Source organism: Pan troglodytes, chromosome 11 (genome assembly GCF_028858775.2).
Source record: "Pan troglodytes isolate AG18354 chromosome 11, NHGRI_mPanTro3-v2.0_pri, whole genome shotgun sequence".
NCBI classification, from domain to species: domain Eukaryota; kingdom Metazoa; phylum Chordata; class Mammalia; order Primates; family Hominidae; genus Pan; species Pan troglodytes.
Genome location: NC_072409.2, coordinates 13,781,568 through 13,808,305, shown reverse-complemented (window position 1 = coordinate 13,808,305; position 26,738 = coordinate 13,781,568). Strand labels below are relative to the sequence as shown.

The following is a 26,738-nucleotide window of genomic DNA, read 5'->3' as shown; positions in this document are numbered from 1 at the left end:
CTTCCACCTTAGGAAACTAGAAAAAGACAAAATTAAACCCAAAGTAGGCAGAAGAAAAGAAATAATAAAAATTAGAGCAGAAATCGATGAAATTAAGAACAGGGAAGCAATAAAGAAAATTAACAAAACCAAAAATCAACAAAAGCTGGTTCTTTGAAAAGATCAATAAAATCCATAAGCCTCTAGCAAGGCTAACTAACAAAAAAAGAAAGAGGACACAAATTACTAGTATCAGAAATAAAAGAGTGTCTGTCAATCGTATCTCAATAAAGCTCAAAAAAATGAAATAGGGGACCTCACTATGGATCCTATAGACATTAAAAGGAAAATAAAGGAATATAATGAATGAATAAGTCTATGTCCACAAATTTGATAACGTAGATCAGAGGTGTCCAATCTTTAAGCTTCCCTGGGCCACACTGGAAGAATAAGTGTCTCAGGCCACACATAAAATACCTAACACTAACACTAACAATAGCTAATGAGCTTTAAAAAAATGCAAAAAATTTCATGTTTTAAGAAAGTTTACGAATTTGTGTTGGGCCACATTCAAAGCCATCCTGGGTTGTGGGTTGGACAGGCTTGACCTAGATGAAACAAACCAATTCTTTGAAAGGCACAATCTCTGCCAAAACACATACAAAAAAATAGAGACAATCTAAATAGGCCTACAGGTATTAAAGAAATTGAATTAACAATTAATAACTTTCCAAAACAAAAAGTTGTGGGTGTGGAGTTTTTAAATTTTTTAACAGATAGAATCTCACTCTGTTGCCCAGGCTGAAGTGCAGTGCTGTGATCATAGCTCACCGTAACCTCAAACTCCTGGGCTCAAATGATCTTCCTGCCTCTGTCTTCCCAGTAGCTAGGACTACAGGCTCACACCACCAGAACTGGCTAATTATTTTATTTTTGTAGAGACAAGGTCTCACTATGTTGCCCAGACTGGTCCCAAACTCCTGGTCTCAAGTGATCCTCCTACCTTGGCCTCCCAAAGCATTGAGATTACAGGCATGAGCCACAGTGCCTGGCCCTGGTTTTTTAAATAGATAAACAAAATTGACCAATTGTTAGCTAGACTAAGAAAAAAAAGAGAGAAGATTCAAATAAAGACCCAAATCAGAGATGAAAAGGGAGACATTTCAGAAATACAAAGCATCATTAGAGACTATTATGAACAACTAACTACATGCCAATAACTTGGAAAATCTAAAAGAAATGGACATACACAACCTACCAAGATTAAAACATAAAGAAATGGGGGCCGGCCGCAGTGGTTCACGCCTGTAATCCCAATACACTGGGAGGCTGAGGTGGGTGCATCACGTGAGGTCAGGAGTTCGAGACCAGCCTGGCCAACATGGTGAAACCCCATCTGTACTAAAAATACAAAAATTAGCTGGGCGTGGTGGCACATGCCTGTAATCCCAGCTACTCAGAAGCTGAGGCAGGGGAATCGCTTGAACCTGGGAATCGGAGGTTGCAGTGAGCCGAGATCATGCCACTACACTCCAGCCTGGGCAACAGAGTGAGACTGTCTCAAAAAAAAAAAAAAAAGAAAGAAAGAAAGAAAAGAAAAAAAGAAATAGAAAACCTTAACAGAACAATAATGAGTAGCAAGAAAGAGGCAGTAATAAAAAGTTTCCCATCAAAGAAAAGCCCAGGACATGATGGTTTTGCTGCTGAATTATATGAAACACTTAAAGAACTAATACCAATGGTATGCAAAACTATTCCAAAAAATTGAAGAGGAACACTTCCAAACTCATTCTAAAAGGCCATCCTTACCATGATACCAAAGCCAAAGACACAACAACAGAAACTACAGGCTAGTATCTCTGATGAACACAGATGCAAAAATCCTCAATAGAATACTAGGCAAACTGAATTCAGCAACACATTAAAAAAAATCATTCACCATGATCAAGTGGGATTCATCCCAGGGATGCAAGGATAATTCAACATATACAAATCCATAAACAGGATATGTTACATTAACAGAATCAAGAACAAAAACCAGGTGAGACATAGTGGTTGTAATCCACCATACGCCTGTAATCCAGCACTTTGGGTGGCCAAGATAGGAGGACTGCTCGAGTCCAGGAGTTCGAGACCAGCCTGGGCAACATAGCGAGACCCCATCTCTACCAAAATAAATAAATAAATAAAATACATGTGATCATTTTAAAAGATGCTAAAAAGTATTTAATAAAATTCAATACCACTTCATAATAAAAACTCAAAAACTGTGTATAGAAGGAACATACCTTAAAATACAATAAAGACCACATATCTATGACAAACTCACAGCTAGCATCATACTGGATGGGGGTAAACTGAAAGCCTGGAACATGAATGCTGACTTTCATCCTTTTATTCAAATAGTACTGAATGTATAAGCCAGAGCAATTAAAATTAGACAAGAGAAAGAAATAAAGGGCAGCCAAACTGTAAAAGAAGAAGTCAAACTGTCCTTGTTTGCAGACATGATCTTATATTTGGAAAACCTAAAGATACTGCTAAAAAAAAAAAAAAAAGCATTAGAACTCAGAAACAATAAGTAATGCTGTAGGATACAAAATCAACATACAAAAATCGGTAGCATTTCTATATGCCAACAGCAAACAATAAGAAAACAAAATCAGGAAAGCAATCCCACTTACAAAAGCTCTAAAAAATAAAAAATAAAATACCTAGAAATAGAATTAACCAAAAAAGTGAAAGATCTCGACAATGAAAACTATAAAACACTGATGAAATTGTGGGATTACACACAAAAAAGGAAAGACATCCCATGTTCATAAAGTGAAAGGATATTGTTAAAATATCCACACTATCCAAAGAGATCTACAGATAAAATGCAATTCCTATCAAAATACCAATGACATTCTTCGCAGAAATAGAAAAATCCTAAAATTCATATGAAACCTCAAAAGACCCCAAATAGCCAAAGCAATCCTGAACTAAAAGAACACAGGTGGAGGTATCACACTACCTGACTTCAAAATATACTACCAAAGCTATAGTAAGAAAGTGTGGTACTGGCACAAAAAAAAAAAAAAAAAAAAAAAAAAAAAAGAAGACACATAGACCAATGGAACAGAATAGAGAACCCAGAATAAATCCACACATTTACAGTCAAATCATTTTCAACAAAGGCATCAAGAACATTCATTGGCAAAAGGACAGTCACTCCAATAAACGGCACTGGGAAAGCGAGATGTCCATATGCAGAAGAAAGAAACTAGATCCTGTTCTCTTACTACATAAAAAAATCAAATCAAAATGGGTTGAAGACTTACATGTAAGACCTGAGACTACACTACTACTACAAGAAAACACTGGGGAAATGCTTCAGGACACAGGTCTGGCAAAGATTCTTTGAGTTAGACCTCAAAAGCACAGGCAACAAAAGCAGAAATTGACAAATGGGGTTATATCAAGCTAAAAAGCTTCTGCATAGCAAAGAAAACAACCGACAAAATAAAGAGATAACCTAAAGAATGGGAGAAAATATTTGCAAATTATCCCACTGACAAGAGATGAATAACTAAATATACAAGGAACTCAATAGCAAAAAGCTCCAAATAATCCAATTTTAAAATGGGAAAAAAAGATCAAGAGACATTTCTCAAAAGCAGACACACAAATGGCTAACAGATATATTTTTAAAAATACTCAACATCATTAATCATTGAAGGAATGAAAATCAAAACTACAAGATATTATCTCACCCCATTAAAACGGCTATTATAAAAAAGACTGGTGCTGGTGAGGATGCAGAGAAAGGGGAACACTTCTACACTGTTGATGGGAATGTAAATTAGTTCACCCATTATGGAAAACAGTATGGAAGTTCCTCAAATAACTAAAAATAGAACTACCATATGATCCAGCAATCCTACTGCTGGCTATATTTCCAAAAGAAAGGAAATCCGTATATCAAAGAGATATCTGCACTCTCATGTTTATTGCACCACTATTCACAACAGCCAAGATATCAGACATGAAATCAACCTAAGGGTCCATCACCAAATGAGCAGATAAATAAAACGTGCATAAGTACACAATGGAGTATTATTCAGCCATAAAAAAGAATAAAATCCCATCATTTGCAGCAACATGGATGGAACTGTTAAGTGAATAAGCTGGGCACCGAAAGACAAATATCACATGTTCCCACTCATACATGGGAGCTTAAAAAAAAACAACTGATCTCATGGAAGTAATGAATAGAATGGTGATCACCAGAGGCTGGGAAGGGTAGAGGGACACTGGGGGATGAAGAGAGGTTGGTTAATAGGTACAAAAATACAGTTAGAGAGAAGGAATAAGTTCTAGTATTTGATAGCACAGTAGGGCAACTGTGGTTCACAACAATTTACCGCATATTTCAAAATGGATAGAAGAGAGTATTTGGAATGTTCCAAGACAAACAGCTGATAAATGTTGTAGGTGATTTCCCTATTACCCCAATTTGATCATTACACATTGTATGCATGTATCAAAATATCACATGTACCCTATAAATATATACAATTATATATCAATTGAAGTAACAACAACAACAAATAACTTTCCAAAACAGAAAGCAGTAGGCCCAGATGGGCTCACTGGTGAATTCTAGTAAACACTTAAGGAAGAAATTATACCAATTCTCTACCATCTCTTTTTAAACTTGAAACATTCAGGAATAGTCTGTCACTTTAGAAAAAAGTCTGTCCTAAGGGGTATAATCACCACCACCACTCTCCAAACCCTGGCAATGCCCCCAAAAGGCACTGGCAATGCTTTAGTGAAGACTATAAATAGGTAATAGAAAGAAAGGACTTTGGAGACCAAAAAACAAGCAAACAACAATCTGAATTGGGTTACTAGCTCTTTTTGTTTTTCTTTTTGAGACAGAGTCTCACTCTGCTGCCCACACTGGAGTGCAGTGGTTCCATCTCAGCTCACTGCAACCTCCAGCTTCCCAGGCACAAGTGATCCCCCTGCCTCAGCCTCCCAAGTAGCTAGGACTACAAGTGTGTGCCACTATGCCTGGTTAATTTTTGTATTTTTTTTGTAGAGATGGGGTTTTGCCATGTTGCCCAGGCTGGTCTCAAACCGCTGGGCTCAAGTGATCCGTCCACCTCGGCCTCCCAAAGTGCTGGAATTACAGGCATGAGCCACTGCGCCCAGCCACTGGCTCTGTCTTACTCATCTTTTATCTCAGCCAAAAATTGAGTTTGATTACTGGCTTTGTCTTATGAATCTTGGAGAAGTTAGTTAACCATGTCACATCTAATTTCCAAATACTTATGGAAGAGGAAATGACAATACCAACTTAATAAGAATGCTGTAAGAATTCAAAGTAACAATTTTACAAAGTACCTACCATAGGGGTTGGCCCCACAGTGGTTCCCTTCTCCCTTTCTTTTTGCCCAATCTACTTTGCCATCTTTGCCCAGATGATAAAACTGGGGACAAAAATACAAAGTAAAAATACGAAGTTCTACTATATATACGGTTTACACTAAAATAGGCCTCATTACATATCTAAAGAAATTATCCAAAATCCATGGCTTTAATTATACAATCAAAGCATTAACACTGGACTAGTCTCTTTTGCAAAGAAAATATGCATTTTCCTGGCAGCCATAGAGTAATAGTTTAAGATCTGTGCCTCCACCCCAATCCTACCCACACAATTTGATCCTCTTCCCAAGTAGACATTGGCACCTGACCATTTCTGCCTCTCCCAAGAAACAAAGAGGCCCAAAAGCTTGACAGCCAATCTAATTTAAGTCCAAAGGAGAAGAAAACGATGTCCAAGTAACGGCAGAATAAAGGAAAAAAACAAACAAACAAATCTGAGCTAGTTAAAAAAGGAAACCAGCAGAAGACTAACCTCCTGTTTTTTATTGAAAAGCGACTGCATGAAGACTAAAAAACTAGCCCCAACTCCTAAGTCTGGATTGATTTAAAGTGGTGGAGGTAGGTATTCCAGGCAAATCCCTCAATGCACAAGAGTAAAGAAGCAGCTCTATTTCCACACTGTTGGATTTTCATGGGCTTCCTCTGATATAATCTATTATTTCCAAGGCCTAGGAATGTCCCCTCCTCAACTGTCTTATCAGCTTGGGGTTACAACCCAGCTCTAAGGAGAAGGGTATGACTTTTAAAATTAAGGTGTAATGAAGTTTCTCTCCTAATCTCATTACTACCTGGCTGTGTGACTGCTCATGAATCATTTCCTCTCTCTGAGCCTCAATATTACTTCTCTGCAAAATGAGGATAATACTGTTCCCCTGACAGCACTGTTATGAGAATTAATTCAAAAACCAATGTCAAATGTGCCTAGTACAGTGCATGGCTCATAGTAGACAACAACGGGAATTAATTTCCTTCCTTTCCCTTTGACACAGCCTTATCCTCCAAGAAGAAAAAGGGACATCATTCCTTCTTTCCATAAAATTAACTCAGTACCATGACCAGGTCAGAAATGCCAGGGCTGGAGCCACACTCTAGATACAGCCCTTCCCATATCTGAGCATGAACTCCAAGTCACATTGCAACAGCACACTTTTGAGAGGCCACACACTCACGCAGAAGCTAGGTCTCACACCCAGCTATTACTTTAAAAAGCCAAGATTAGCTCAAGGCTAGGTGAGTAATGAGATGTAAGTGCTCTGGGAATCTGTCCATTCCCATCATAACTAATGAGTAGCGTCAGTTGTATTCTGCCCCAGAGAGGGACCAACAACTCCAGATGGCCAGCAACTCTGAAAAATGCTGAGGCAATGATCAGAGGAAGAATATTTCTGCCCCTTCCTACAGCCTCTGCTTTGGGAAATTTACATTTTGTATAATCATTATTAAAGGTTATTTGTGCTTTTTTTTCCCTTCAGTTTCATTAATAGAGAATCTATATAACATAGTACGAGCAAGAACTTTGGAATCAAGCTCTGGTTCAAGTCTCAGCTCTGCCTCTTCCTTGGTATGTGACACTGGACAAGTCATTTAACCACCAGAGCCTCAGTTTTCTCACCTTTTGTGCTTTCCAAAGTTCAGGCTGCCCCTTCAGTAAGCTGTGAAATCAACTGAGTAGCTTGCAAGTAACTTTTTTTTTTTTTTTAGTAAAAAGAAGAAAGTATCAGATGACACTACATGATATTTTACTATGAAAATACTAGATGTCACTTGCCTATAAAATGGGACTATCAGATGTATGCTGTTATTTTCTGTATTTGTCAGAGGTTTGTTTTGTTGTTGTTTTTTAAGAGACAGAGTCTCTGTCACCATCCTGGAGTATGGTGGCATCATCATAGCTCACTGCAGCCTTGAACTCCTGCACTCAAGTGACTCTCTCTCCTCACCCTCACAAGTAACTAGAACTACAGGCACATATCATCAAGCCAGGCAAATTTATTTTTTGTAGATAGGGGGGGTCTTACTATGTTGCTAAGGCTGGTCTCGAACTCCTGGCCTCAAGCAATCCTTCCACCATGGCCTCCCAAAGCACTGGGATTACAGGCATGAGCCAAGGCCCCTGGCCTATACTTTTCAGAGTTTTTGAGAAATTGAAAAAATAAAATAATGTAGGCCAAATGTTAGCAATTAACCCTACTAGAGTCAGAATAGCTGAATACAACCTTATTTATGAATAGTAAGAAAGTTCCTCTTCACTTATCAATTTCAGATTTCCAGAAGTATGTCTTCAAGAACATATTATTAACCAAACAGTCAGCCAACATTATGTGCCGAGGACATATGCTTCTAAATTATTGACAAAGAAAGATCAGGTCTAATTAATAACTGAATTTTATCCTAAATTAATACAGAGAATCAGGCCGCAAAACCCTACCCAGGCAACAGTGATGTATGAAAATGCTGGAAGAAGCTCTCGTTGAACAAACCCTCTCTGTTGTGGAAAGGGCAATGAAACCAATGTTAGCCCCAAAATGGTTATAAAAGAAATATGATTCTTCTAGGACACTCAAAGGTGGCCACTGACATGTGAAAACCTTGGCAAGATTCTCAGCTTGGGAGGAACCCCAGTTAAAGATAGTGTCAAGGGGGCCTCAGAGGACTAAACATAGACAAGAACTGCACAGAAGGACTTCTTCGGCCTGCAGAACAAGTTACCATTCTGCTTGAAACCTTCCAATGTCCTACTATTTGGGGGGAAAAAAACAAATTTGGGAAAAAATACACTTGGAAAAAAACCAAATTTCTTACTATAGCTTACAAGGTCCTATGTGATAGGGCCCCATCCCACCTCTCCAACATCACCCCTACTTGCATTCACTCCATTTTAGCCATACTACCCTTTTGGCTCCTCAAGCACACTAAGCTCAATCCCACATGAGAGCTCTTGCATTTCTTGTTGCCACTACCCAGTTCATTCTTCTGGCTCTTTGTAGGCTGAGGTTCTTCATGTCATGACTTGGCTCTCAGCTTGCATACTTCGGTTCCTCAGAGAGGCATAGCCCGATACTTCCTCATTCAAGATGTCTCCCAATCCACCACATCCCACCAGTCAGTCATTCTCCATCACCACACTACCCTATTTTCTTCACAGTGTAGCTTCATGTTTCACTTCATAGTACTTTGAGAATTCATTTTTCTGTCTCCCCATTAGAATGTAAGCTCCATAAAAACCTTTGTTTTGTTCCTGATACCTAGATACTGGTTGCTTTTATACATACATTTTTTTTTTGTACACACACACACACACATCTGCCAAACAAACAGAATAAAGAAAACTGATGCATCCATTCCAGGGCCACATCATGTATGTTAGAATTTAACTGCACTTTCAAAATAACATGTGAAAGAGGATTTACCCACAGAAGAGCCTTTGCCAACTGAGTTCAGCAATTAGTTGTTCAGCTAAAGTCCCTATAAAAGGTCCAAGTAACTAACGAGCCAAGCTTTCCTCTGAGCATCCATTCATGAGCCATATCAGAAGGGTATAGTTCCTAATGCCCAATGAAAGAGTATTTAATTTGGAGCCGATGCCTGAGCTAAATTTCATGTTTCCAAACCCACTGATCATCAACTGACTATGAAGTCTGCCTCTAACATAATGGCTATTGAGTCAAGAGAGAACAAGCGATTTGAACAAAGCTTCAAATCCCAGTTATACATTTTACATCTCTGAGGCCTTTGACAAGTTCCCTCATCTATTAAATGAAGATAACAATATGTATCTGAAAGGACTGTTTTGAAGATTAAATTAGCTAAATGTATTCAAAACATCTGGCACATAAAAACCCAATACAAATTATTATTTACTAATTCACATTTTTTCCAACTAATATTTATTGATATCTACTTCATAATAGGCCCTGTGCCTATACAGAGGCACAAGGCACAACTCAAGAGAAACTGGCCATCGTCCTAGCCCAGGAAGGGCTCACAGTGTAACAGGAAAGATGAACCCATAAATCGTAAGTATAACAGAATTACTAGGAATATAGTATGTATTAGGTGTCATCCAGGAAGGCTGGAAAGAATCTTCCCTTCTCTAGCAAACCTGATATTAGGGACTAGCTGGTCTCTAGAGTTAAAAGGCCCATCAAAACCCTTACAACTTATAAAGTGAAAAGAGCTTCTGAGATGGGTCAGAACAGCTCTGTAAAGAAGCCCTCACACGATTTTAAGAATAGTCAAGAAAAACTGTCTTGATAGCAAAAAAGTGGAAGCTACTTAAGTGTCCATTGACAGATGAATGGATAAACAAAATGTGGTTGCTACAGTTTGGATGTAATTTGTTTGCTCCCCCCTCATTGAGTCTCATGCTGAAATCTAACCCCTTATGTTGGAGGTGGGGCCTGGTGGGAGGTGTCTGGGTCATGAAGGCAGATCCCTCATGAATGTCTTGGTGCCATTCTTGCAGTAGTCAGTGAGTGCTGGCTCTATAACTCCCTGCAAAAGCTGATTGTTTTAAAGTAGTCTGGCACCTCCTTCTTCTCTCTCTTGCCTCCTCCTCTCCTACCATGTGATCTCTGCACACACCAGCTCCCTTTCACCTTGTGCCATGAATGGAGGCAGCTTGAGGCCCTCACCAGAAGCTGGTGCCATGCTTCTTGTACAGCTTGCAGAACCATGAGCCAAATAAACCTCTTTTCTTTATAAATTACCCAGCCTCAGGTATTCCTTTACAGCAACACTAAAGGGACTAAGACAGTAGTATACATATGCAATGGTATATTATTCAGCCTTAAAACGTAAGGAAATTCTGACATGCGACAACATGCATGAACTTTGAGGACACCATGCTAAGTGAAATAAGCCTGTCAAAAGGGAACACATCTTGTATTATTCCACTTATATGAGGTATCTAGAGTAGTCAAAAAGCAAACAGACAGAGGCTAGGCATGGTGGGCTCATGCCTGTAATTCTAGGATTTTGGGAGGCCAAGGTGGGTGGATCACTTGAGGTCACGAGTTCGAGACCAGCCTGGCCAACATGGTGAAACCCCGTGTCTACTAAAAATACAAAAACTAGCCAGGCGTGGTGGTTGGCACCTGTAGTCCCAGCTACTCAGGAGGCTGAGGAAGGAGAATTGCTTGAACCCAGGAGGCGGAAGTTGCAGTGAGCCAAGACAGTGCCATTGCATCCCAGCTTGGGCAACAAGAGTAAAATTCCGTCTCCAAAAACAAAAAAAAAAAATCAAAGAGAAAGTAGAATGATGGTTGTCCCCAGGGCCTGGGGGAGGGAAGAATGGCAAGTTAGTGTTTAACAGGTAGGTAGAGAATTTCAGTTTTGCAAGAGGAGAAGAGTTCTGTGGTGGATGGATGGTGGTGAAGGCTGCAAAACAATGTGAATGCACTTAACACCACAGAACTATACACTTAAAAATTATTACAACAGTCAATTTTATGTTACATATACTTTACCACAACTTAGAAAAAAAAAAGATTGTCTTGTGGCTTACAAAAAGCAAGAGAGTGCTCATCTCCTCTTCTTTCGAACATTCTTATATCTAATAGTGCATCAAAACAGCTTTTCTTGGGTTAAGACAAGAGAATAATTCTGGGGTAGTCCTCATATGGAAGGTGCTGCATAATGTAGTCAACATCTAAAAAATTCCAAGTACAAACATCCAAACCCAAAATTTACAGCAAAAGAGACAGATGGAATTATTTCAAAAAGTGTGAGAAAGGCAGGAAATAAACAGAACTATTGGTATGTTTAAGTATCAATTTAGGACTCTATAAGCTAATTTCTAAAGAGACAAGAAAGTCTATGGAAAAAAATGATTGGTCCATGTAGAGTAGATTTCATATATCAGAGTCAAGGTCTCACAAAACAACTTTACTGTTTTGAAACTTTAAAGAAGTGTCAACTTGCATTAAATAAACAAAGCAACTGCCATGTACTAAACAAAAATGTCACAAATGACAGTCCTGTATAATGACCTGGTTTCCCAGTGGCTCAGAAAGATGGAAAATAAACCCCAAGGACCCTAGTTCAGACAGACTGAAGAGAGCAGACCGTGGCTATCTTGCATGATTAAAGGCTATGTCACAGCTCAGTAGGGTCCATGCTTTCATAGCTCCCCCCCGCCCCCCAGCAACCCCTAATGTGACTAGGACTGGGACAAGAGTGACAGTCTCACAAAGGGCATAAAAAGACATAAAGCTTCTTCCTCATACGTCCAAACACTCCAGAATCTAAAACTTCACTTCTCTGTTGTCCATCTATCCAATTTTCATTAAGAGCAATTTATATCATATAGAGGCTTCAAAGTCAAATATGCCACTTTTATTTTTACCTTATCAAACCTATAAAATCAAGACCAAGGGTTGGTCTGGATATGAAGCTTGGTTAGGATCACAATAAATTTTCAAATCAAATAATTGGTTTCAGTTAGAGCCAAGTTTATCAACAATAGGGTGATTTAGGATTCAGGCAAAATCGGCTGCCTATTTGTATTTCAGAAAGACTAGTATTTCTTCTGACACAAGTAGAGAGGTGTAAGCAACCTCTGGGTGGGTAATGCCACCAAACAAAAGCAACACCTTCAAAGTCCCTCAGTGACTAGAGGCAGCCAGACACTCAAACTGCCAGTCCTGAATTACGGCCTCTGAATGGTGAGGGCTTCACATTTCACCAATCAGGGCACAGCCCAATCAGAAGACAAACCCCTGCACTGCCAGGGACCAGCAAATCCGCTTTCTTCCAGTGTGCACATGACTAAATGTGCTTCTGTCCATCATCTGGGTCATATATAGTTCAATGCGAGCTGAGCAGACAGGGCTGCAAGGAAATCTGGCGCGGTTCAATACCTCGTCTAGCCTGGGTTCCAGTATCTAATTTTTTTTTTTGTTTTAACTGACAAACTCATTTCTCTACTGGGACAGGATGCTGTGCTGGCTGGAAGTTCCATTTCTACAGCAAGAATCCTATCTGGAAACACAGAAGTTGTCCTCTAGCCACAGCAGCTCGAACTTTTTTGATTGTCGTTGCTGCTTTCTCCCATCACCCCCATCCCCTTTTGACAAAGATCCAACTGTAAAAAGTCTTACGTAACAGTTCAGGACTACTTCGGTTCTTTTACTGGGTAAGCACTTTCAATTTTTTTTTTTTTAACTAAAAGCCATTTTAAAATTGAATCTGTTGAGGGGCTTGACTAAAATCTTTTAAGTAATTTGTGTAATGGAATACTGTCAGTGGATTTTTTCGTCTCATTTCTGCACGTGCTCCTTTGTTCTCAGAACAGAAGCTTTTTATACACATCCCATAACGCAGCTGGAGAGAGTTATGAAGTCAGTTATTATAAGGAACACAAAGGTTGCTTTCCATTCTTTGCCTTTAGATAATTAATTTTTTTGTTTTCTTAAAATGGAGTATTTAAAGAAGGAAGAAATTCACAAGAAATAAACTGCTGGAGAATTTAGAAAAGTTTGAAGTTTTTACCACCTTTTCTATCTCTAGTTTTGTGTGGCCAAACACTTGTGCCGCCTGGGGCGGTGGGGGTAGAGGCAAGCATAGACAGAGAGGAACTAAGCCAGACATGGACAAAGGCACGAGCCAAAACCAGACAGTCCTGGCCGTTCGATAGGCCAGCAGTGGGTGAGACAGGTCAGCCAGCTGCAGGGGCGGGAGCGGGGGGGCGGGTAGGGACATGGATGTGTGAGGTGCTCATGCGTGCGATCGTGACTAGATTCTGAAACTGCCAGCCATTTTCCCAGCTCCGCTTTGTGCAATCTAAAGGAATGCATCCCCTCTGAAGCAGTCTTGCCAGAGCCTAGTGAGGGAGAGAAGTATGGTAAATACTACAACATATGGAATCAGAAAATACCGGGAACTGGAGTGGGCAAGGGGGAATGCAGAGGGTGTGGAAATTTTTTAGTGATCTGGAATGTGTTGAGTGACAGGAAGTGCCCCAAGCTTCTCCCCCACCAACTCTTCTCAGTCGCGCCTGCTTTTGTCTAACTCTTGTAATCTACACACTACTGCTTACAAAGCTGTCTGAGTTTAAGACAAAAAGAAACCTAAAAGTCTCCTTACTTCATAGTACCTGTGATATGGAAGGAATGTAAAAGCATGACCCTTTAAGCCTATGGACATTTTTTCAGGTATACAGGAGAAAGATAAAGTAATTTTCCACAGAAAAATGAGAATTATGAATTATATAGTTCAGTTTCCAAATCTAATTTTTAAAAGAATTCTGATTCTGCTACACTTTACAAATGCTTAGGTTGGTTCCTAATTTGAAGGAGACTTGTTTTATTTGGTTAATGCATTGCATTTGAACTTGTTTCTATTTTCTTTGCATAAATTTGGACTTTGGGAGAAAAATGCACAGTAATAAGTAGAATGCACTTGGGGGAAAAAAGGAGGATTTTTCCCTTCATGGGTTGGAAAGTATTTTAAAGGGTTGTTTTCTTGAAAAAACAAGCTCTCTCTTACTTTCTGCATCTATGCTATAAAGATAACTATGCTATAATAAATGTAAGGTAGAAAACTTTAAAGAGAAAATAACAGTGTTCTAAGTGAAAAGCTACTTAGCATTTTCCCAAACTTACACATTATCAACAGAAACACTAAAAATTAAGAGAAAAGCAGCCAACTAATTAAATAGCTAGCCTTATTTTGGGGGTATGGGATAGAAAATTAAGTGTGAATAAAATGATACTTGGGAATGTTTCTCCCTCGTACCACAAAGGATGTTAGTGGTCAGCCTACGAGTTAATCCTTCCTAGCGTGGCTCTGAGCCTTCATGCCGAGCAGACGTTATTCACATGACGATTCGAAAAGTCCATTCATATATCTCGCTACCTGGATTTGAATAGAAACCAGACAGCAATTCTTTAGTTCCAGCCACCATTCGCCCCACTGGACAATAGCGATTTGTTAGCACAGAGTCACAGGCTGTGGGACACAAAGCTTGGAGCTGCAGAAAGATGGGGGATTCAGAGAACAGGAAATTACAGGCTCGATGCACTCCTGGCAGCTCTGAGAATACAAAAAAAAAAAAAAAAAAAAAAGGCAACACAGAGATGCCATGTTTAAGAGCTACTTCTAGCTTTTTTAACCACCTCCAATGTCATAAAAGCTCTATTGTTGGAGTACATAAAGTCACAAGTCCCATGTGCTCGCTTTTCTCACTACAAGGAACTTCATTCAATGCCCTTGGCACAGTAAGAAATATCAAAAGCATCCAGAGTTGATTAGCTGTACACTCTGGTAGAAAGGAGAGCATTTTATAAATAAAATGTCAGGAAAAAAATACGCTTAGTAACACAAGTGACATGTAATAAAATTAGTATCATTTAAAATTCCAAAAGAAAATAATTAAATACATCAAAACTCGAGGGACATTAATTTCTCTCCAAAATATCACATAAAATCTATTATTTAATTCCATCAAAAGTTTCTTTAGAATATATATACCAATTTAGAGGCTAGCATTATACAGAAAACTTCTGAGTTCTGGGTTGTATTTTCCAAAACAAAGAATTAAAATCAAAGCCCCAAGAATTTATTCTGGAATACTAGGAAAAAAAACTACAATTTATTATCAAATTAGTGTAGCTCCCTGGCTAAATCAGAAATTGCCTCTACTTCCTTAAGACCTAAAAAATAAATTTAATGGATATTCTAAGTGAATGAGGGAGAGATACTTCTCCAATCTCAACAAACGAGCAGGGGGAAACAGTACATGGATTCTTGTCCAGGCCCTCATGCTGCAACCTGAGCACCAACAGGCCAGACTGGTGTCCATTTCAACAGAAGGAGACCCTGCACAAGGAAGCTATAAATGGTTTTGCTCTTCTGCCCTTCTTCTGTGATCCATTAGTAAACACAAGTTCGAAATGATATCATATCTGAAAGATTTATCAAATGAGACCATGAACGGTCAAAAAAGGCTTTGGAAACATCAATTATTCTAATCTATTTGGTCCCATGATAATACGGTGTGAAGCTGAACACGTGCCAGATTTAATGGTGCTGGTAAACATAATAGCAACCTTTAAGCTACCAACAATTGGGCTTCCTCAAATACTATTATTACTCACCAAACACAAACATCAGTTACTATCCCAAAGTGCGTTGTCCAATACAGTAGCAACTAGCTCTATGTGGCTATTTTGATTTAAATTAATCAAAATTAAATAAAACAGAAAACTCAGTTCTTTAGTTATACACACCACATTTCAAGCACTCAATAGCCTCATGTGACTATCATATGGGATAGCCCAGATATAAGACATTTCTATCACTGCAGAAAGTTCTACTGGACAGTGCTGATCTGGGCTATGCTTATATCCAGCATACCCATCTTCAACTACACATCCAGCTGGACATGAAAAAATTTAAGTAAAAAATACAATGACAAGTATGACAAGATAGCTAGTGCCATAATACTTGAGAAATACCTTTAAAAAAAAAAAAAAGCATTTGAAACCAAGGATGAGAAAAGAGGTCCAGGTCCATTTTTTTTCCCCTTGGTTGCAATGAAGAAGTTACAAAGAATATTAGATAGTACTGGAAGACAGGTAGTCATGGCCAGAGTACGTGAAATGCTCCAGAATGGTACTAATTTAGTGTCAAAAACTTCTTCCTAAACATATGAGACAATTAATTCAATAGTTTCATGGTATCACAGCAATGGACAATATGTGTAACAAAAAACCAGGACCCAGAAGTCACTTGGTCTTGAGTAGGTTTATGAGTATCAACTTTGCTAGCTAGATGATATTAGGCAAATTAATTTACCCCTCTGAAACTTAGTATCCTTACCTGCAAAATGGGGAAATAGACACCCTGCAGGATTTATATAGAACGGCTCACAGTGAAGTATGTAAAGTATCTAGTAAGGTGCCAGGCACATGGTAGAGATTCCAAAAAAGAGTAGCTATTATTATTACATTTTTCCCCTTAAATACTCACAATGTGACTCCTTGTAGACTATCAGATAGATACTATTCAAAACACAAGGCAAGCCTTCATAAACAAGTATCCTAAAATATTAATGCTGGCCATGTCAGCAATTCAACTGGAATAAAATGAAACATTTGGACAGGAGATTGCTTTCCCAGCCGATGTGTGACCATGCTGTCCCATGCAGCCTGCTTTGTCAAAAAAAACTCATGTCATATTTGGCTTACATAATCAGCATGTTCTCGTGTGTTCAGTCTTATACTTAGGGATGTAGGGTTAGATTTTAGATAAGACGACAAAGGTCTATAAACAGAAAGCAAATTTTTATCTGAGTACAAAGCAATGATCTCCAAATACTGGGAAGCTGATATCTGTTCAGGAAAACTTAAAAAGCTATATTAGAAATACAATGATAAGAAGCCTTATTCTCCCTTGCTGAGATGACAGAAGCATACAGAAAAACTTTAAATGAAAATCCTTAAAGAAATGATGAATTAGGTCTTTTTTCCAAGAAACATTTTAAACAATCTAGATTGTATAATAGTAACAGTAGTAATGAATTGGCAAAACACCCAGTGCATTATAGCCTTCGATTACTGTGAACTTGGTTTATGGTCAAGACCGAGTGCAACAAATGGTACTACCCACAAGCTTCTGTGGTTTTAAAAAAAAATTTAGAAAGCCAAAGGACTTCTATGATGACCACGTCTTAACCCCCAAATCTACCATCAAATAAATTGGACGTGATAAACATGCATGTGAGATTCTTAAATTCGGATGCCATTCTCAGCCTATCTTATGCCTGCTTGGTGCAAGAAACATGAGTCTTAGGGTCAAGTGAACAGGGGCTGGAATCCTGGCTCTGCCCCTTATTTACTACAGGATCTTGTACAAGTCACTTCCCCTCTTTGTCTCAGACTCTTCATTCATAAAATACAAATATCAATACCTTCCTGCCAGGCTGTTTTCAGAGTCAAGGATATGTATATAAACACTGACCGGTGTTTCTGGTACATGGAAAACACTCTGGAAATGCCAATTCTGTGAACACTCAGTAAGGGCTTGAGGTTCTGTTCATCGTCTGAGACCACAAAGAATGGAAATAGAAGGGTTCCAGGCTGGTTCACAGCACAGGCCATCCTCCATTTAAATTTTAAATTAAAACAAACATATGAATGTAAAAACTGTCAACACTGCACAAATAACTTGAAATCTTAGAAACATAAATATTGAATGAACTGAATGAATACAGAAAAAGTATTATTTGAAAAGTGAGGTGGAACGTCAGACTTCAATAATGTAAGGTATAATTTAATGCTGATACAAAGTTATACCATTAAGTATAAAAAAAACAAAGAACCCTTTTCTTAAAATAAGAATTAATATTTCCTAGAGACTCTTCTGAGTAAGATTTCTACGACTTCCTCTTGGTGATTAAAACAACAACATCAAAGTCCTAAAATACTGTCCAAGAGTGAGAAATTAAAATAATTTGAAAACACAGAAAATTCATGTCTTAAAATCAAAGATTTAAGAAGGAATTCCTGGGCAAGGTATTTTCCTACTACATCTGTGGATTCATTTTAAAGTTGATAATAATCCAGCAGGAATGAGAAATCAGTGTTTCTTAATGATGCCAAATAAGTGAAAAATGCTGGATATGCCACATAACCTTTTGGAGGACATAAGGCAGTAGATTCTCTAAAGCAAACAGCGGAAGTGTAAGGGAGATTGTGCGATGTAGTTTAGAAGGAGGGTTTTCTCCCAGAAACTGGCTGAACTAGATATGATGTCATATCTTAGCTCTGCCACTGTTTAGCTAGATGACTTTTAACAAGTTGCTTCTCTCTGAGTCTCTATTACCACTGGTGGTCCAAAGAACACATTCATACTAAAAGCTAAAGAACAGACAGCACTTAAAGGTAAGAATCTGGATATGCCAGAGGGTTCTCCATCCTGTCTCTCCAATACCTCACCACCACAGAATATTTTACAGGACTGCTGAAGCAGACAGACGGATTAGACAGATAAATAAATAGATAATGAATGAATGAATGGATGAATGAATGATTCTGATAAATCACAAAAGCTCTCCAGAGGAAAGGTTCCTCAAGATCCTCAGCAGATGGTACTGGTTCTTACTGAACGCTAATCAAGCAGAACCTTTTTTCCAGTCATTCATCTAATCAATATTAAGCTTCTAATATGTATCATGTACAGTATTAGACACAGGTTGACCAAATATATTACCTGCCTTCATGGAGCTAACAAGCTATAAACTGGGATAACCATGGGCCAGAAGCCCTATCATTCAAGAAATGGCAGGGGCCAGCGACAGTAGCTCACACCTGTAATCCCAGCACTTTGGGAGGCAAAGCTGGGAGGATCACTAGAGCCCAGGAGTTCAAGACCAGGCTGGGCAATATAATAAGATCCTTGTATCTACAAAAAAAAAAAAAAAAAGTAAAAATTAGCCAGACTTGGTGGTGTGTGCCTCTGGTCCCAGCTACACAGGAGGCTAAGGCAGGAGGATCACTTGAGGTTGAGGCTGCAGTGAGCCATGTTCACCCCACTGCACTACAGCCAGGGTGACAACAAGAACCTTTCTCAAAAAAAAAAAAAGAATAAAATAAATAAACGGCAGTGAGCTGAGTTCAGAAATTTTGGGAATGGTCCAATGATTTGGGAAACTGCCTTGCCATTTGTTGAAGTCAAACTAACATAATTCATAAAATAATGGAAAAATACGCTCAGCTCCATTTCATTCAACCAAAGAATTATGCTAAACTATAAGATCTTAACAGACTTTCAATGGAGTCATCAAGCCATTAAGAAAATAAAATACCTTCAAATACACAGGCTGGTTCCATAATGACCATTAGTCAGATCTATGGTAAACCACTCTCTCATATAAAAACTGAGTCACCTTTTAATAGATGTTTAAGAACAAGATAATTTCTGGAGAGGATGAAATAAAGCGAGTCTGGGTATGAAATGATGTTGCAGGAGCAGATCATGATACACAAGAGCATTAAATGTAAAGCATGTTTCCTTCATCTCCTTCCTGAAGACTATGTTCTCAGCAGTTACCATTTCCTTTAATGACACATGCTATAATGATCATGATTACACAGCTAGGTAGTACTCAACCCATGACTAATCTGGGCTCTTAACAACCAAGAATATTTGAGACATGGACGATAACTACGAACAGAATGAGACCAGAGTCACTATTGGCTTTCTGTGGCAATTAATCTTACGAACCAGAAAGACGCCTACAGAGTGTCTAAATATTAACCCCTCTTCCAATTGGAATTTACTCTTTGTTGTCCTAGGACTAATACAATGAAGTTGTTGTTACCAATGGGGTAAAGTACACGTATTTGCCACAATGAAGCAATATTATCTCCACAGAGCAGGAAGCTCCCAAGATCCAAAAGTTCCAATTAAGAAATTTATATTCCAGTTACCTGATATTAAAGATGTTGGATTTCCAACTAGATTTTTCTCACTAGTAGACTCAATATCATGTGGCTTTTTCTTTTTCTTTGTTCACTGAATATCAAAGTCAAGTGGAAAAGAGGTCTGGCAAATGTATTCAGAGCAAATTAGACAGTTACACCAAAAAAAAAGAAGACCCCAATTTGGTTATCTGTTATTGTGACCTAGATTTTGGTGGAATTACCTCTATGTGGTTCTTTTTTTTTTTTTTTTTTTCTTTTTTTTTGAGACAGGGTCTCACTTTGTTGCCCAGGCTGGAGTGTAGTAGTGCAATCTTGGCTCACTGTAACCTCCACCTCCCAGAGACAAGCAATTCTCCTGCCTCAACCTCCCGAGTAGCTGGGACCACAGGCATGCACCACCATGCCCACCTAATTTGTGTATTTTTTGTAGAAACAGGGTTTTGCCATGTTGCCCAGGCTAGTCTCGAACGCCTGGGCTCAAGCAATCCACCCGCCTTGGCCTTCCAAAGTGCTGGGATTACAAGCATGAGCAACCATGCCCGGCCTCCATTTGGCTTTCTAATACCATTACATTTTCTCAGGCTCATTTCTCTGTATAATCCTCTATTACTAGAACAGAAAAATTCCTTTTGCCTGGCCATTTAAGAGCTTCTAGGTATAGTTCATTCATTCAAAGGACATCTGTTGACAGCTTAGTATATCCCAAACCCTGTTCTAGGCACCAGGCACACAGCAATAAACAAGACAAAGGTCTTGTACTCGGGCACTATAGTCACAGAGACTTGACTCTGTATCAGCTTGAGCACTTACTGACATTGTGAAATGTGCCTCTCTGAATCTCAGGTTCCTTCCCTGGCGGGGGCGGGGGAAATAATACCACTTTATAGGGCTGTTGTAAGAATTATATGTTTGCCTGTGTCTAGCATAGCACCTAGAACACCACAGATGCTTCGTATGTAGTAGCTATGGTTCTACAAATTGCAAATATTACTATTATCCAGCCTACTTTTTTTTTTTTTTTTGAGACAGAATCTCACTCTGTCACCCAGGCTGGAGTGCAGTGGTGCAATGTCGGCTCACTGCAACCTCCGCCTCCTGGGTTCAAGCAATTCTTTGCCTCAGCCTCCTGAGTAGCTGGGATTACAGGCACCCGCCACGCCTGGCTAAATTTTTGTATTTTCAGTAGATATGGGGTTTCGCCATCTTGGCCAGGCTGGTCTTGAACTCCTGACCTCATGATCCACCCACCCCAGCGTCCCAAAGTGCTGGGATTACAGGTGTGAGCCACTGCGTCCGCCCGGCTTATCCACCCTACTTTCATATTCATGTATATGAGAATATACATGAATATAGTTTTAAAAAATAACAGGTTTCAAAGGCATAAATATATCTAAAATACGTGCTACAGGTGTTAAGAGCCAAGCAGAACCATTAATGAATGAAATGCTACTGTATATCCCAAACACAAAACTACTTTAAAGTTGGGATATTAATGGTGAAGTAGATCACTGTCCTCACACAGATTTCAAAGGGTAGGGCAATTTCTCTCTAGTAGTATTACTATTTCAACAAATTTAATCAGAAATTGTATAGAAGAAAAATATCTAAAAGATTTGGAGTCTCAGGTCCTACCACAGCCATCAAGAAGGGCATAGAAAGCATGTCTTTCCTCTGAAGACTATTATAAAAGCCTCATAAAAATGTTCTCTGAAGGAATATTCTTAGCCTGACTGTAGTGATATACCTTGTAAAATAACTTACTTTTTCATCTTATCGTAGCAGTATGCTTACTACAGATGAACTGAGAACAAAAATATAAAGACAAAAATTTAATCATAACTTTTTAAGTTATTTATAATCTCACAAGCTAAAGATACCTGCTGTCAACATTTGAGAAATTTCCCTCTAGTCTCATTCATTTTAATTACTAGTGACCTTTAAAATACACTTGATCCTTAAACATCACAAGGGGTTAGGGGGACCAACCTCCCATGCAGTCAAAAATCCATGTATAATTTTTGACTCCCCCAAAACTTTACTAATAGCCTACTGTTGACCAGAAGCCTTACTGATAAGTTGGTTAACACATATTTTATATGTTATATGTGTTATATATTGTATTATTATAATAAACTAGAGAAAAGAAAATGTTATTAAGAAAATCATAAGGAACACAGAATATATTTACTATTCATTAAGGGGAAGTATAGTGTCACAAAGGCCTTCATCCTCACTGCCTTCACACTGAGTAGGCCAAAGAGGAGGAGGAAGAGAAGGGGTTGGTCTTGCTGTCACAAGGGTGGCAGAAGAGGTGGAAGGGGAGGCAGAAGAGGCAGGCATACTTAGTGTAACTTTTATTGAAAAATATCCACACATAAGTGGACCTGCGTGATTCAAATTCATGTTGTTCAAGGGTCAACTGTACTAGGAGTTTTTCTGCCACTATACAAATGACACTGATATATTAATATGTAGAAAACTTAGATAATACAGAAAAACATAAAAAGTAAAATTTGTCACCTATAATCTCACTCACAGAAAAAATTCTTACTAATATCTTAGTGTAGTTCATACACAATGGAATCCATTCTCAACACTGATTTTTCACAATCATTTGTTCACTTACAAGCATATTTTCAAGTCATTAAAAATGGTTTTTGTAGATATCTGGATGGTTTCCAATTATTCTCTAATATAAATACTAATTCAATGAACACACTTATACAGAAATCACTGTCCATATTTCTGACAATTTTTTTGGTCTGACCAACGTACATCCCTGCCAGCAGGTACTGACAGTATCTGTCTCATCCTAAGCTTGCAAACACTGAGAATGTGCTATACATAATTAGCTGCTACCCAAATATAATACAGTTTCTGTTTACTCAATAAAGAGAAAAAAAGGGGAGTTTTAAAGGAAAACTCAAAATGAAATAAACATAAGTAGGGATCTCCCTAAGAAGACAAATTATACATCCCTAACAAATACCAGGCAGTTGATAGCAATATTGAAAACCCTCTAACAGGACACAGTATAATATTAGGTTCTAGAAATCTCAGAAGTAAAAACAAATCAAAACATTCTTCTCATAGATGTATTTCATTAGTTGGAACTGACGAAATGAATTAAGAATCACTCTCACCATTGGAGAAAAAAACTGACATCGAAAACACTGTTCATAAATTAAGATGCACAAAAATCAATGTTTTTATGTCTGAATTATTTCAAATTTTTGTCAGCAAACAGTATTAAATATGGATATATACTTTGGTTTCCCAAATATAACAGAAAATTCTATAAATTCTTATCAAGGTAAACAAATAACCAAAAATGGCATTTATTCAACAAATACTTACTGAACAACTTTGTTTCGGGTACTTTTATATATAAGAGACTCAAAGTTGTCAGAAAGAGTTCTTTCTTCAAAAATCCTGCCTTCAGTACCTTCACAATGTGGCCCTCTTATATCACAGAACATTTGCCCTGCCTACCTGTTGAAATATCACATGTCTCAGACTGTGGCTAGAAAAAGGAAAACATTTCAAGACAATGAATAATCAACTTAAATATCAAAATTTCTTGGGAGGAGGAAAAGAGGCAATACAATCCAACGGGATAGATTCCATTAGCATGGCCTCTTACCAGCACACAGGAATGTTTACCCAAGTACCTATAGTCAAGAGGAATTCGAGTAGCTAAGATTACAGGTGCATACCACCATGCCCGGCTAATTTTTGTATTTTTAGTAGAGATGGGGTTTCACTATGTTGACCAGGCTAGTCTTGAACTCCTGACCTCAGGTGATCCACCCACCTTGGCCTCCCAAAGTGCTGGAATTACAGGGGTGAGCCACCATGCCCAGCCTTATTTTCTTGACTCATAGGAATAAATATGTCTAGTAGGCCCTCGATAAATACTTACTGAATTAAGATTACAGCAAGTTAGAGAAACTTGATGTCTTATTTGTTAAAGGGCCAAGTAGAATAAAGACTTTAAAATAAGAAACTTACATACCATTTTTCCCCCTACCCTTCCCCTCACATAAATTTGGTCAACATACTTCTTAGCCTGGCAGAGCGGTTCATGCCTGTAATCCCAGCACTTTGGGAAACTGAGGCAGGAGGACTGCTTGAAGCCAGGAGTTTGAGACCAGCCCAGCCAACATAGCAAGACCTCATCTCTGCAACAACAACAACAAAAAAAAATCAAAAAATTAGCCAGCTGTGATGGCACACGCCTACCGTCCCAGCTACTTGAGAGGCTGAGGCAGGAGGATGGCTCAAGCCCAGGAGTTGGAGGCTGCAGTGGGCTATCAGGCCATTGTACTCCAACCTAAAAGACCAAGTGAGACACTTTCAAAGAACAAAAAACAAAAACACATATTTCTCGAATTTCTTTTATTTGTCTATTTTCAGATCAGATTATTTTTAGTTGTTGAGAAAAGGTCTAAAAAGCTAGGAAATGAGAAGTCTATCTTAGTATTAAATTATTATATTCTGACATTATGTCTCCAGGTTAGCTCCAGCAGAGGCAGCTGACAAACACAGCTTCAGCAAAAGTCATGATCCATTTATGATTCACTGTCAACAAATAGTGACCGGGGACATGAAACAGCACGATCAGGGAAGAAATTCAGAGTGGATGAAACAAAGGGTGTGTTTAAGAGCAGTGAGGAAAAGATGTGGCCTAGCAGTAGGATATTGGGGGCCCAAAAATAAAAGCCCATGTCAGGTTAAAGCATTTAGATTTTTATCTAAAGATTGTCAGGGTATCAGGTTGTCAAGCAAAGTTAAATTTGCATTTAGCAACTGGATAGAAGATAGATAAGAATTGGGAAGACTGGAAGCAAGGAGACCACTTGGGCCGTTGCAGTTATTCAGATGAAAAAAATGGTTTTGACCACAGTGGTGGCAGTAGAGATGCAAAGGGCTGTCACATACTACAACATAAGTGAATTTTGAGGACATTATGCTAAATGAAATCACAAAACGACACATACTGTATGATTCTACTTATATAAGATATCTAAAGTAGTCAAATACATAGAAACAAAGTAGAATGGTGATTACCAGGAACTGGAACGAGGGGAAATGGGAGTTGTTTTAATGGGTACAGAATTTCAGTTTTGCAAGGTGAAAAAGTTCTGGAGATCTGTTGCACAACAAAGTGAATATGTACTACTGAACTGTATATTTTAAAAGGGTTAAGATGGTAAATTTCTTACAGTCTTAATCCACAACTTTTTTAAAAAGATGCAAACTGGAGTGCTTTTGTGTGTGTGTTTTACATTTTGCTCTATTCAACCTCTGAAAAACATCTACTGCTATTTTCCTGAGCTGTAAAATGAGTTATCACCAAATGGTATCTGATTTGCAAGGCACCATAAGGTTTCACATGACCCCAAATATCTTACTGTATTACTTTGTCGTGGTACTTAATATTTCCTCCAAAGACATTTATTCTTTTTTAAAAAGGAACACGCTTAAAATATTAACTGAAAAATAACTCAAATATAAGAAGTATTATAGAATAAAAAGTGGAACCTCATCAACCTTCTCACAACCCTACTCCTGGCCTAAAAGTATTATTAATTAGATCAACTAAGTTTACCTAATGTAAATACACAGGAAAATATAAATATAAAGGAAAAAGTCATTCTTTAAGGCCACTCTTAAGTGACTAACACAAAGTCATTAACTAGAGATGGTATTTTAACACAAGTACTTGAGTCCTATGTTTTACCTCAAACTTTTAAACCCAGTTGCTGTCTAGCTTTTTCTTAAAAGAAACTTTTTTATTCAAGTGTAAAAATACAGTAAAGTGCACACATCTCAAACAGTTCAACGAACTTTTACAAAGTGAACATACCTAGGAAACCAACATCTAAATCAAGATGTAAAACATTACTAACACCTCAGAACCTTGTGCCCTCCAGCTATTTTATCGTCTCAATAAAGGTAACCACTATTCTGATCTCTATCATCTAGTTTTGTCTATTTTTGAACTTATATAAAGAGAATTCCATACTATGGAATATTTTGTGCCTGACTTCGTTTCCTCAACATCCTGTCTGGGAGACGCAACCATGCTGCGGCATGTTGTGATGGTGTGCTCTTATTACTACTGTGCAGTATTCCATTATATGTATTCTCCCACACTTATTTGTCCATTCTACTATTGATGGATATTTAGTTGTTTCTAGTTTGGGACTATTACAGATAATGCTATGATATACATTCTTGTACATATCTTTCACTGCACACATTATGCATTTTTGTTGGGTATATGCCTAGAAATGGAATTGCTTGGCTGGACACAGTGGCTGACACCTGTAATCCCAGCACTTTGGGAGGCCGAGGCGGGCAGATCATGAGGTCAGGAGTTCTAGACCAGCCTGGCCAACATAGTGAAATCCCGTCTCTACTAAAAACACAAAAATCAGCCGAGTGTGATGGCACGAGCCTGTAGTCCCAGCTACTCAGGAGGCTGAGGCAGGAGAATCGCTTGACCCTGGGAGGCAGAGGTTGCAGTGAGCCGAGATCATGCCACCGCACTCCAGCCTGGGCGACAGAGCGAGACTCCGTTTCAAAAAAAAAAAAGAATTGCTTAAGTTCAAGTTTCCCAGATGCTACTAGAGGTTTCAAAGGTTTGTATCAATTTATATACCACTTCTGCCAACAGAATTTGAGTGTTCCACTTGTTTTCACCAACAATTTGTATGTCAGTGTGGTGGGTATGCAGTGGTATATCCTTTTTTAAAATTTCATTTCTCTGATATCTAGTGATGCTAAGTACCTTGGGCTAGATTCTGATAGATATTTGAGGGGCAGACTTAATGAATCTTAGTGACCAACTGGTTGGAGAGAAAGAAGAGGAAAAATCTAGAATGACAG

General features: G+C 38.4%; 1 protein-coding gene and 1 long non-coding RNA gene across 8 annotated transcripts in view; one reads left to right on the top strand and one right to left on the bottom strand.

Moving 5' to 3' along the window:
* NR6A1 (nuclear receptor subfamily 6 group A member 1) overlaps positions 1-26,738 on the bottom strand; it is a 244,616-nt gene that overhangs the window by 125,168 nt on the left and 92,710 nt on the right.
* LOC104008008 (uncharacterized) overlaps positions 12,246-26,738 on the top strand; it is a 40,191-nt gene continuing 25,698 nt past the window's right edge. Inside the window, exon 1 of the long non-coding RNA XR_682419.5 lies at positions 12,246-12,553. This is a non-coding gene — a long non-coding RNA (uncharacterized LOC104008008). The remainder of the gene's footprint in view (positions 12,554-26,738) is intronic.